General features: G+C 40.0%; 1 protein-coding gene across 1 annotated transcript in view; it reads right to left on the minus strand.

The window, feature by feature from the left end:
• Window positions 1-8,350, minus strand: part of CLNK (cytokine dependent hematopoietic cell linker) — a 60,576-nt gene extending 52,226 nt beyond the window's left edge. Inside the window, exons 1-2 of the mRNA XM_087737533.1 lie at window positions 8,290-8,350; window positions 3,622-3,670 (exon numbers count right to left, since the gene is read on the minus strand). The gene's annotated coding sequence lies outside the window, so the exon portion shown is untranslated. The remainder of the gene's footprint in view (window positions 1-3,621; window positions 3,671-8,289) is intronic.
• Between the last annotated feature and the right edge of the window lie 1,268 nt (window positions 8,351-9,618).

Here is a 9,618-nt window from a genome sequence, read left to right on the forward strand (position 1 = left end):
ATAACCACAACAGAAAATGAAGTACAGAATGAGCTTTTCTACGGAAAGAAACTTTTTCACAGATCCTTATCATTTCTACTGGGGTAGTAAGCAGAAGTTGCCGGTCCCCTGCTCTTTGTGGAAATGTCATGAGGTGATCCTGACTGATGGAACCAAGCCTGAACAAAGGAGTGCCATAGCTTAAAAAAACCCCAACAACCCCTGCCTCCCCAAACCACAAGTTCTTGCTGCTGCTGAAAATAATGCCTTCTGAAAGACAGCTTCAGTCGTAGCCCCTGTGACATGCAAAACCTGTGGGCTTTGCAAGCCTGTAACTAAGAAATTACTTAGTGAATACAGGGAACAGGTGAATACAGACCTCCCTTATGTTCCCTGTGAATTTCAGTTCTACCCTGAAGCCAACAGATGAAAACAGTGAAATGCGTTTGTGTCCCTGGGAGAAAACTACTGATTAGCAAAATTAAAACCTGAAGCAAAATCAGACACTCAACTATTACTGCCCTCTGAACTGCACAGCTCCTACACCAGTCACAGGGTGGGTTCCTCCATCCAAACACACCCCCCTGTCCCCACTCTGAGAATGGCAGGGGCATTAAAGTATGTATGGGAATGCAATAACATCCCTTCTAACATGCTGTTAGAAGAATGGGAAAAGAATAGGAAAAAAGAGCTGCGGCATAATAGGATTTACATACATGTATATGATTCATCCTCATAGACAGCTGAATGTGGGCTAGATAAGCAGGCAGTGAAGAAGATGATTGAAAACTGGATGAATAGTCAGGCCTAGAGGGTTGTGATCAGTGGCACGAAGTCCAGCTGGAGGCCAGTCACTAGTGGTGTACTCCACGGGTTGATACGGGGCCAGTACTGTTTAATATCTTCATTAATGATCTGCACGATGTGGCAGAGTGCAGCCTCAGCAAGTTTCAGAAAATACAAAACTGGGAGGAGTGGTTGATACAGCAGTTGCATGTGCTGCCATTCAGAGGGACCTCAACAGGTTGGAGAAATGGGCAGAGAGGAACCTCATGAAGCTCAAGAAAGAGAAATGCAGAGTCTTGCGCCTGTGGAGGAACAACTCCATGTTCCACTCCATGCTGGGGCTGGAAAGCAGCTTGGCAGAGAAGGACCTCGGAGTCCTGGTGGACACCAAGTTGAACATGAGCCAGCAATGTGCCCTTGCAACAAAGGCGGCCAGCTGCATCCCGAGCTGCGTTAGGAGGAGTGTTGCCAGCAAGGCTGAGGAAGGTGACTCCTCAGCACTGGTGAGGCCACACCTGGCCTCTACTTAGAACTCATGAGGCCACACCTTGAGTATGGAACTTTGGGCTAACCAGTAAAAGAAAGACATGGACTTGCTGGAGGGAGTTCAGTGAACGGTCACGAAGATGATTAGGGGACTGTAGCATCTTTCACACAAGGAGAGCCTCAGAGAGCTGGGACTGTTCAGTCTGGAAAAGAGAAGACTTGGGGGGATCTTATCAATGTTTATAAATGCCTGCCAGGAGGGAGTAAAGAGGAAGCCAGGCTCTTCTCAGTGGTGTGCAGTGATAGGACAAGAGGCAATGGCACTCCCCGAAATACAGGAAATTCCATTTAAATACAAGAAAAAATTTCCCTACTCTCAGGGTGGTCAAACACTGGCACAATGTGCCCGGAGACATGGTGGAGTCTCCATCCTTGGAGATAGTCAGAACTCAACTGGATACAGCCCTGAGCAACCTAGCTGATCTTGCTTGAGAAGGTGGGCTAGACTAGATGACCTCCAGAGGTTCTTTCCAACCTCAACCATCCTATGATTTGTCCACTTATATATTAAGGCAAATTAAAGCTTTCCAACTGTGGAAAATACATTTTCATGTTAGTAGTCAGATGAGCTGTTATAGGAATGGAAGTGTCTTTAAAGGAAGGCCCTACATGGTGGCTCCCATCATTTGGGAGCACTGGAGGAAACATGGAAAAACCCAAGGAGAAGAGGCAATGCGGGAAGAGAGGCTAAGGGCAGAGCAGGAGAAATATAAAGGAGAAAGAAGGTAAAGCTATGAAAAGTCTGACACACACAGATCTAAAACCAAAGACTAATCTGGGGAGTTGTTTCCCATTGTCAATTTTAGTAATTACTCTCAATTACCTAAGGCATGTTTTGAAATAAAAACTACATTCCTGGCAGCATTTGAGTTGCTCTATTCCTTATAACTGAATTGGTCTGCAACAACAGGAATAAATTTCAGTGCTGAATATTTCCTTTCTGTGTGTGCTGTTGAATCCTGATGCAGCACATAGCACTTCCAGGCAGTCAATATGCTGTTAGATATTCACAACGGAAGTGGACAGTGATTTTGTGATGCTGCCCAGAAGCAAAGCCACCCTAAAATGAAGACAGAGAGATTGCAGTAGTACAACATTGCAACACGAATGTAAGTGGTTTAAGTGAGGCAGCCTCAGTGGAAGTTAAGATACTCACTGTGGGTAAGAGGCAAGATGTCTCATAGCGGAAGAAAGATGGGTCACCTTATTAGAGAATTAGATTTCCTTTGGGGAAAATATCTCAACAGCAAACACAGAAGTCCCTTTCAGTCTTTTCCTCTCAGTTCTGTCTTAATATTTTTTGCAAGAGGTAGATATAAATTTGGAGAAGTATGCAAGGTAAAAAAAAACCACATAAAGTGAAGAGTTATTGACTCCATCTCCCAGAGGAGTTCTTCACTTTGGCTGCTTAGACAAGAGAAATATTTTTAGGGATAATTTGTGATACAATAATAATTTTAAAGCCCATTTATTACCCATGGAAAAATCTATTTGCTCCAGGTTATTTAAAACATATTCTTAGAGCTATCCACTAATATATGACTTTGGAACTGCTTTGAAAAACCTTATCTTCAAATGTCCCTGTTGAAAAGAAACACAGGAGGCAGTGTTTCTCAGTGAAGGACATCAGAGTGGGGTTCAGAAAGCCTGCATTCCTTGCTAGGATGTGCTACTGAACCCCTATATGACCTTGGGTAAATGATTCTGGCCATGCATTGTGTATTTTAGCTGGCATCAAAATCAAGCCTGGACTTTGTTGCCCATCCACACTGTTACTACTAGATGTTCCTACAAGCTAACTCGAGAGTGCTGCAGCTGTTTTTCTCAGGTATTGGAAGTTCCTTAGGCTTCCTTTTCTCTCAAGGTCTGCTCAAGGTTGCATATGTGTAATTTGTTCCTGGCTTCACTGCCTCCCTGCATCCCATCAGCACTGGCAGTAGCACTGTATGACTAGCATCAGGCTGATGGCTCTTCAGCCTTCTTTAAAATCCCTGAAATGCTCTGCTAGAAAAACGGATGAGGTTTATATACTGAATACTAGAGGTAAGTGTAGTGGAATTAAGGACACTCTTCAGAAATCATCCTGGAGGAGTGATTTGAGAACTAGGAGATAAAGCAGGAGAGGGCGGTTTCAGAAAGGACAAAAGTAGAAGGCAGTAACAGATTACAGAAGGTGTGGAAAGACTGTGAGACTGCCACGTAACCTTTAGCATAAGTGAAGCATAAAATTAACATCAATAATCAAACGCAATAAGAGCTAAGTATAGAGTGCCAAAGAGAGGCTGGCAAACATTCAGGTACAGTACTTACTCCTTGTTCACAATTCCTGACTCATGGAAATGCAAATCTTCAAAAGAGCCTGTGATGAAAAAGTAAATATATTGTTTATTTAGAGTCTTACAAATCTAGATGTATGCATTTGTAGGCCTTTTTTTTTTTTTTTTTCTGAATACTTTTTGCTAAACTAGAAAAGAACTTAATCTGTGGAGAGAATGCTTCAACTTTGACAGGAGTCAGTCTGTTTGAAGATGTGATGATGACTATGACCAGCATCAGAAAGTGTACAGCATGGTCACATTTTTAAAGGTGGCCTTAATGATATCTCCATTTGTACATGAACAAGTTTTCATTTATGCATACATTGTTCTACCATTACCATCTGTGCAGTCAGTAATGGAATCTATACATACAGATCTGTATTTATGTGAGAATTTGTGAAGTGAGATTTAAGTTTTACAAATGAAGCATAAATTTTGAAATCTCTGAAAACCAAATCTAAACGTTATGGGTCTGTGAAACTCCTTGGTCACAAATGAGGGAATTAAAACATATATATGTATACACACACACACACTTTTTAAAAGCTTGGTTTTGCCATTTTGTTGGAGAAATCTAAAATCCTAAAAGCTGTTTCACAGTTGTCAGCTATTGTATTGCCAAGTCTTTTAAGCTGATGACTCAATCAATTTTCCAATTGTCTGCTTGTCTCTGCCTGATATTTCCTAATAGAAGCCTTAGTAGTCACATAATTTGGACATAAAAATGGAATTTACAACTTTTCCATTTACTCTGTCTCTATCACTGTCCACTGCCATTACTTTCTCTCAGCTTAATAACTGTAGTGAGAGTAAAAAATAGTCTTATTGTCTTCTCTCCTAATGTGCAGCTACTTGTCAAATGGCAGAGCCTTGCAACCTTATGTATACCATTTCTGAGCTTTTTACTATCCTCACCCTATTTCACATTTTAATTTTATACTGACCTTCAATTCACAGACAAAAATTCTTAAGCTTTCTATTTACGGGGGAGTGTGCACATTCAGTTTAGTTTAAAAAGCATTAACCCAATTTTAGCTATTGCTGAATTATATTGGCAGTGAACCAAAATGTTTTATTTTTCTACAGTTAATTTTCTCCTGCTGTTTTTCTGTACTGCATATATTTATTCAGTGTTTGTGGAATTCTTGGTAGATTTCTACGGCAGGTTGCTCTTTATCTGAAATCACAATAGTGTGATAGCAGAAATAGCCAACGGTGGCTTATGATGTACAGTAAGCAGTCACAATAGAAGCAGATGGACATCTGACTGAGAAAAAGGGTTCCTTAATTACTTTTTAAAATTAAGACAGGATTAAAATTCTGGAAGATGTGCAAGAAACAGTGCTTTTGTCTAAGTGACTCTAAATGAACTTTTTAAAAAGTTCACTAGTGTTGATTTCTCTTATCACATAACAAGAGAAGAAAAGCTATTTTTCCTGCCTTAAATATTGGACATCATGCTTCAGATATCTGAAAAGAGCTTAATATTCTGAAGAAAGCTACCTGAAAATTGGCTATCGAATGTGAGATATAGGACGAAAAGATCATTTATGAAAAAGTTTGGCCCACATTTTCTCGCTAGGGTCTCGCACTTGTTAAACTTGTTTCAAAATATTCAAAGATAGCACAAGCCAAATTGTAAACTTATAATAATTCCAATAATTACCAGTAACTCACAGTATTGCAAATGAGAGGGTTATTAGGAATTTAATAATTACATAGAGTTATTTAATAATCTCTTTTTTGGAATATTTCTAAGCATTTTGGTGTAGAATGGAGCTTAAAAGTACAAGGTCTAAATCAGGGAGAGGACAAAAAGAGAAAACACACAAAAAAAATCAAACCTTACAATTTTTATAAGGCTTGCTTTGAGAATATTGAAAGATTGAGGTTGTCAGTAGTGGGGATGTAAGATGAAGTAGGGAGAAAACTTCAAAAACATTAGCGGATTCAACTGAGAAAGATGCCAGGGAGCTCTAAGTAGAACTTAGCTGATGGATTATCCAAATCCTATTCACCTAATTCACAGAAATACTTCCTTATTTCTTGTAACTAAACTTAGCTGGAAACCACTCACAGCACAGAAGTAACACTATACAAAGTTCCCTTATACAACTGTTGTGATAAGCCATTTTTTTGGCAGTCTGCACCTACTGAATTTGGGTGGCTGCCTTTACTGTGGGCGTGGGGGCCTTCAGAAATAAAATTCTTGGAATAAATACAGTTAGTCAAATTACCAGACATGTCTGTTATTGATTAAGAAAAAGTTTTCCAATCATTCAGTAAACTTGGCCCAAATTGTAAATGTAGATGTTCCATGGATTAAAAGAGGAGTAAGTGACAATCAACAAACCGTAGCCGCGTGTCTGCTTTTCAGCAGGACCACAATAATCTTTTGCAGGCAACCAAAATGCTGGGGCCTCATGATGTGCTTTACACTGCCTTTCTCCCTCTCTCCACCAAACACGGGGACACAGAGACATGCAGCGCATTGTGCAGGAGTCAAGGAGATTGTCTCTTTCTTTTGGCTAAAACCCTGCAGTGCAGAGGACCCTTGCCACGTAAACTGATGCAGGGGCACATGCCAGTCATGCCCCTGTCCTAAGAGCACCATCTTAGCCAAAATAACCAACAAAATCTACTCTCCCATAAGCTAGGCTCGGATGGGGTGCTTCTCTTCAACTTAAAAAGAAGCAAGGAAAATAGAAGATCCCAAGCCACCAACAGTTTGTAAAAAGCATAACTAAGTGTAATGAGAAAATGAGAATCAGCTTTTATGTGCTGTCTGAAAAAATAACTACAGTCAACATATGAAGCATGGTTAGAAAGCCAGACAAGTACTATTTGCTGAGAACAATGAAAACTGATCAAAAACTTTCAAATATTGCTACTTGAATGAAATTTCAAAATGAAAGTCAGGGAAAAAAAGTGAAAATGTGTACCCTTGCTTTTGTTTTAGCTCTGTTGCACAAAATGCAGCAGATTTCCTGGGGCTTTTACTTTCAGAAGGGGGATGCGCGATGCAAACAGATTGCAGGCCTCTGCAGAAAATTTCATGCGTTGTTTGTCCATACATTAGAATGGAGCAAATCACAGGAACCTGCAGTATCCTTGGGGTGACCCAGTATCTTAAAATGCTGAGCAGAGATGTTTCATTTTAGAACTGAGAAGGTCACTGTCTGTTCATGTGGATAGTTACTGCTAGTGTTCTATGAATAACTTGCGAGATAGTACATCCTAGTTAGTATTTTAAGTTTTTATGCCATTATTATTTGAATAAGAAGAAAATCTACAGGTTCCGCAGAACATTTAAAATTTTCTTAAAAAAAAACCCCAAACCCAACAGAAAATAACCAAAACAAAACCTACTTGGCGTTGGTGCAGAAAAAAAAGACATTTTTCCCCAATCAAAGGTGAGTTAGCAAACACATAATTCGCTTCTGAAAATAGGACATAAGCTTCTAAATCATTTAGATACCTCTGAAAACAGGATTTGAAAATCCAGCTGACAGCATAGCCAGATTCCTTTTCAGGCACCACTGGAAGAAGAACTGAAGAATTTGGTTTTCAGTTCTGTAAATAATTAACTCAGTCTGTCTCTAATATAAATTACTATAAATAGCTAAAAATGTCTACCAGGAGCCAGATCTTCACACAGAGACTGCGACACTACAGAGGCATCGTGTAAACTTTACGCTGGTTATCCTCGCTCATTTGCCCGTCTGTAATTTCACAGTAAAGTTTAATGGAAACAGGTGAAAGCCGCTGTAGACACTACTATATGTCTGGTTCAGAAGATCAGTTGTAAGATTACAGTTAAGGTGCAGGAAATGTTTGGAAGCTTAATTTTTATGCTGCCAGTATCCTGCTCTATCTCCTTTTGAAGTGCTTTGTAGTACCAGACCAATTGTATTTAATACAAGAGGGAACAGTGGTAGAAACTGAAACAGTCATTTTACCAGCAAGTGTAAAGCAGTTGTCAAATGGCATTGTCAAGATTATTTTCAAAGTCTGTCTTCACAACAACAGCAAACAGTCACATGTAGGAGGAAGTACTTATTTATCTGATTTAAATGAATACAATCTGGTTTCACTAATTTGTTTCTGGCAATAATTAGTGTGTTGCTCAATTTATTTTAATAGCACATTAATTTGATTCCTTCTCTTGCCAGAAATGCAACCAGAAGCTTCACAGTAACAAAACGTATCTCTAATAGGAGCTGCCACAGTTCTCTGTAAAGACAGTTATTTAGGAAACTATTTGCCTTGGTTTATTAAGTGTAACTTTATAACACAGTTCTAATACATTACTTCTACCCAGAAACATAAATTAGCAATGCAGAGAACGCATACAGTGGAATCAGGCAAAAAAGGCCCAGTTGCTTGGTAGAGGCTCCATTGATTTGCTTAAGAGAGAAGGGAAGAAAATGGTTTAAAAAGGCAGGCATGAGCTTTTGCTGTATGCCAGGAAGCCGCCCAAGGTGGCAGGCTATTTCTAGGACCTGCATCCCATGCAAACCACATGTTTCAAGTCATAGTAGGCATCTTCTGGAACACAAGCGGACTGCGGAACACAAGCTAATCCCTTGCTTAAAACTCTTTTCTTCAGCAGAAACCTTTTAAAAGCAGAAGAGCATAGGAAGAAACAAGGGCAACTCACAGATGCTTTCCTTCCGGGCGTGTGGATTTGGAGCTAGCACAAGGCCAAGACGGTTTCCCTTGTAAAGCAGTTTTTGTGCACCCCTGCTAAATGCTTCACAGAGCTATCTGAAGGTCAGCGATACTGGTAGGTTGCAACAGTGCAAGTGGATGAATATTCTGCAGGTTTTTGGTGAGTTTCCTGTGGACGGCTACCAGGCGCCCAGGCACCAATCAGCACCATGAGACCTGACCGGTGGATACCCATTGCTTCCTCTCTATCAATCTGCCTCAAACCGAGATAAGACAGAGGATATACTCTCTCGTTCTTGTCTACCTTAGCCCATATTCAAGAACTCTGTCTTCGTGGCAATAGCCGTTTCAAATGTCAGCACAGAGAAAATAGATTTCTTTTGATAGGGTGCTGCTTAATTTTAATGGGGGAAAAGATTATTCCTCCAGATTTTAAAGTTTTCTCATCTTCTCAAGCTTTTCAAAGAGCTTATAAATTATTTTAAGATATGTTTAACTATTTTCATTATCTATTTCTCAAAAGAAATTAATATTTTTGGAACAATGTGCTTATTCTTACATTATGGTTTCAAAGGATTTCAGTATTGTAGCTATGTATAGGACTACTGTGTAGAATATGAAGAATGTTTTTCCTTGTATTTTAAAACATAAAACCTATATGTAAATCGAAAAGATATATGTGATTTCTAAACATTCTAAACAGATATACTTTAGTAAATATATTTTTTTCTATTAAAAATCACATTTTGTAAAAACAAAAAAATGTTGCTGTGGGAGTGTCGTGGCTTAACCCCAGTCGGCAACCAAACACCACACAGCCGCTCGTTCACCCTCCCCCCCCAGTGGGACAGGGGAGAGAATCAGAAGAGCAAAAGTCAGAAAACTCATGGGTTGAGATAAGAACAGTTTAATAATTTAAAAAAAAAAAAAAAGTAATGAAGAGGAAAACAATAAGAGAGAGAGAGAGAGAGAGAGAAAACACAGGAAAAGCAAGTGATGCAACCGCTCACCACTTGCCAACCAACACCCAGCCCGTCCCCAAGCAGCGACTGCTGCCCCCCGGCCAGCTCTCCCCAGTTTATGTGCTAAGCATGACGCCATACGGTACGGAATAGCCCTTTGGCCAGCCTGGGCCAGCTGTCCTGGCTGTGCCCCCTCCCAGCTTCTTGTGCACATGGCAGAGCATGGGAAGCTGAAAAGTCCTTGACCAGTGTAAGCACTACTTAGCAACAACTAAAACATCAGTGCGTTATCAACATTCTTCTCATCCTAAACCCAAAACACAGCACTATGCCAGCTACTAGGTAGAAAATTAACT

This window comes from Nipponia nippon, unplaced genomic scaffold, assembly GCF_047370975.1.
Source record: "Nipponia nippon isolate SJK-2023a ecotype South Korea unplaced genomic scaffold, ASM4737097v1 scaffold_6, whole genome shotgun sequence".
Lineage (NCBI taxonomy): Eukaryota > Metazoa > Chordata > Aves > Pelecaniformes > Threskiornithidae > Nipponia > Nipponia nippon.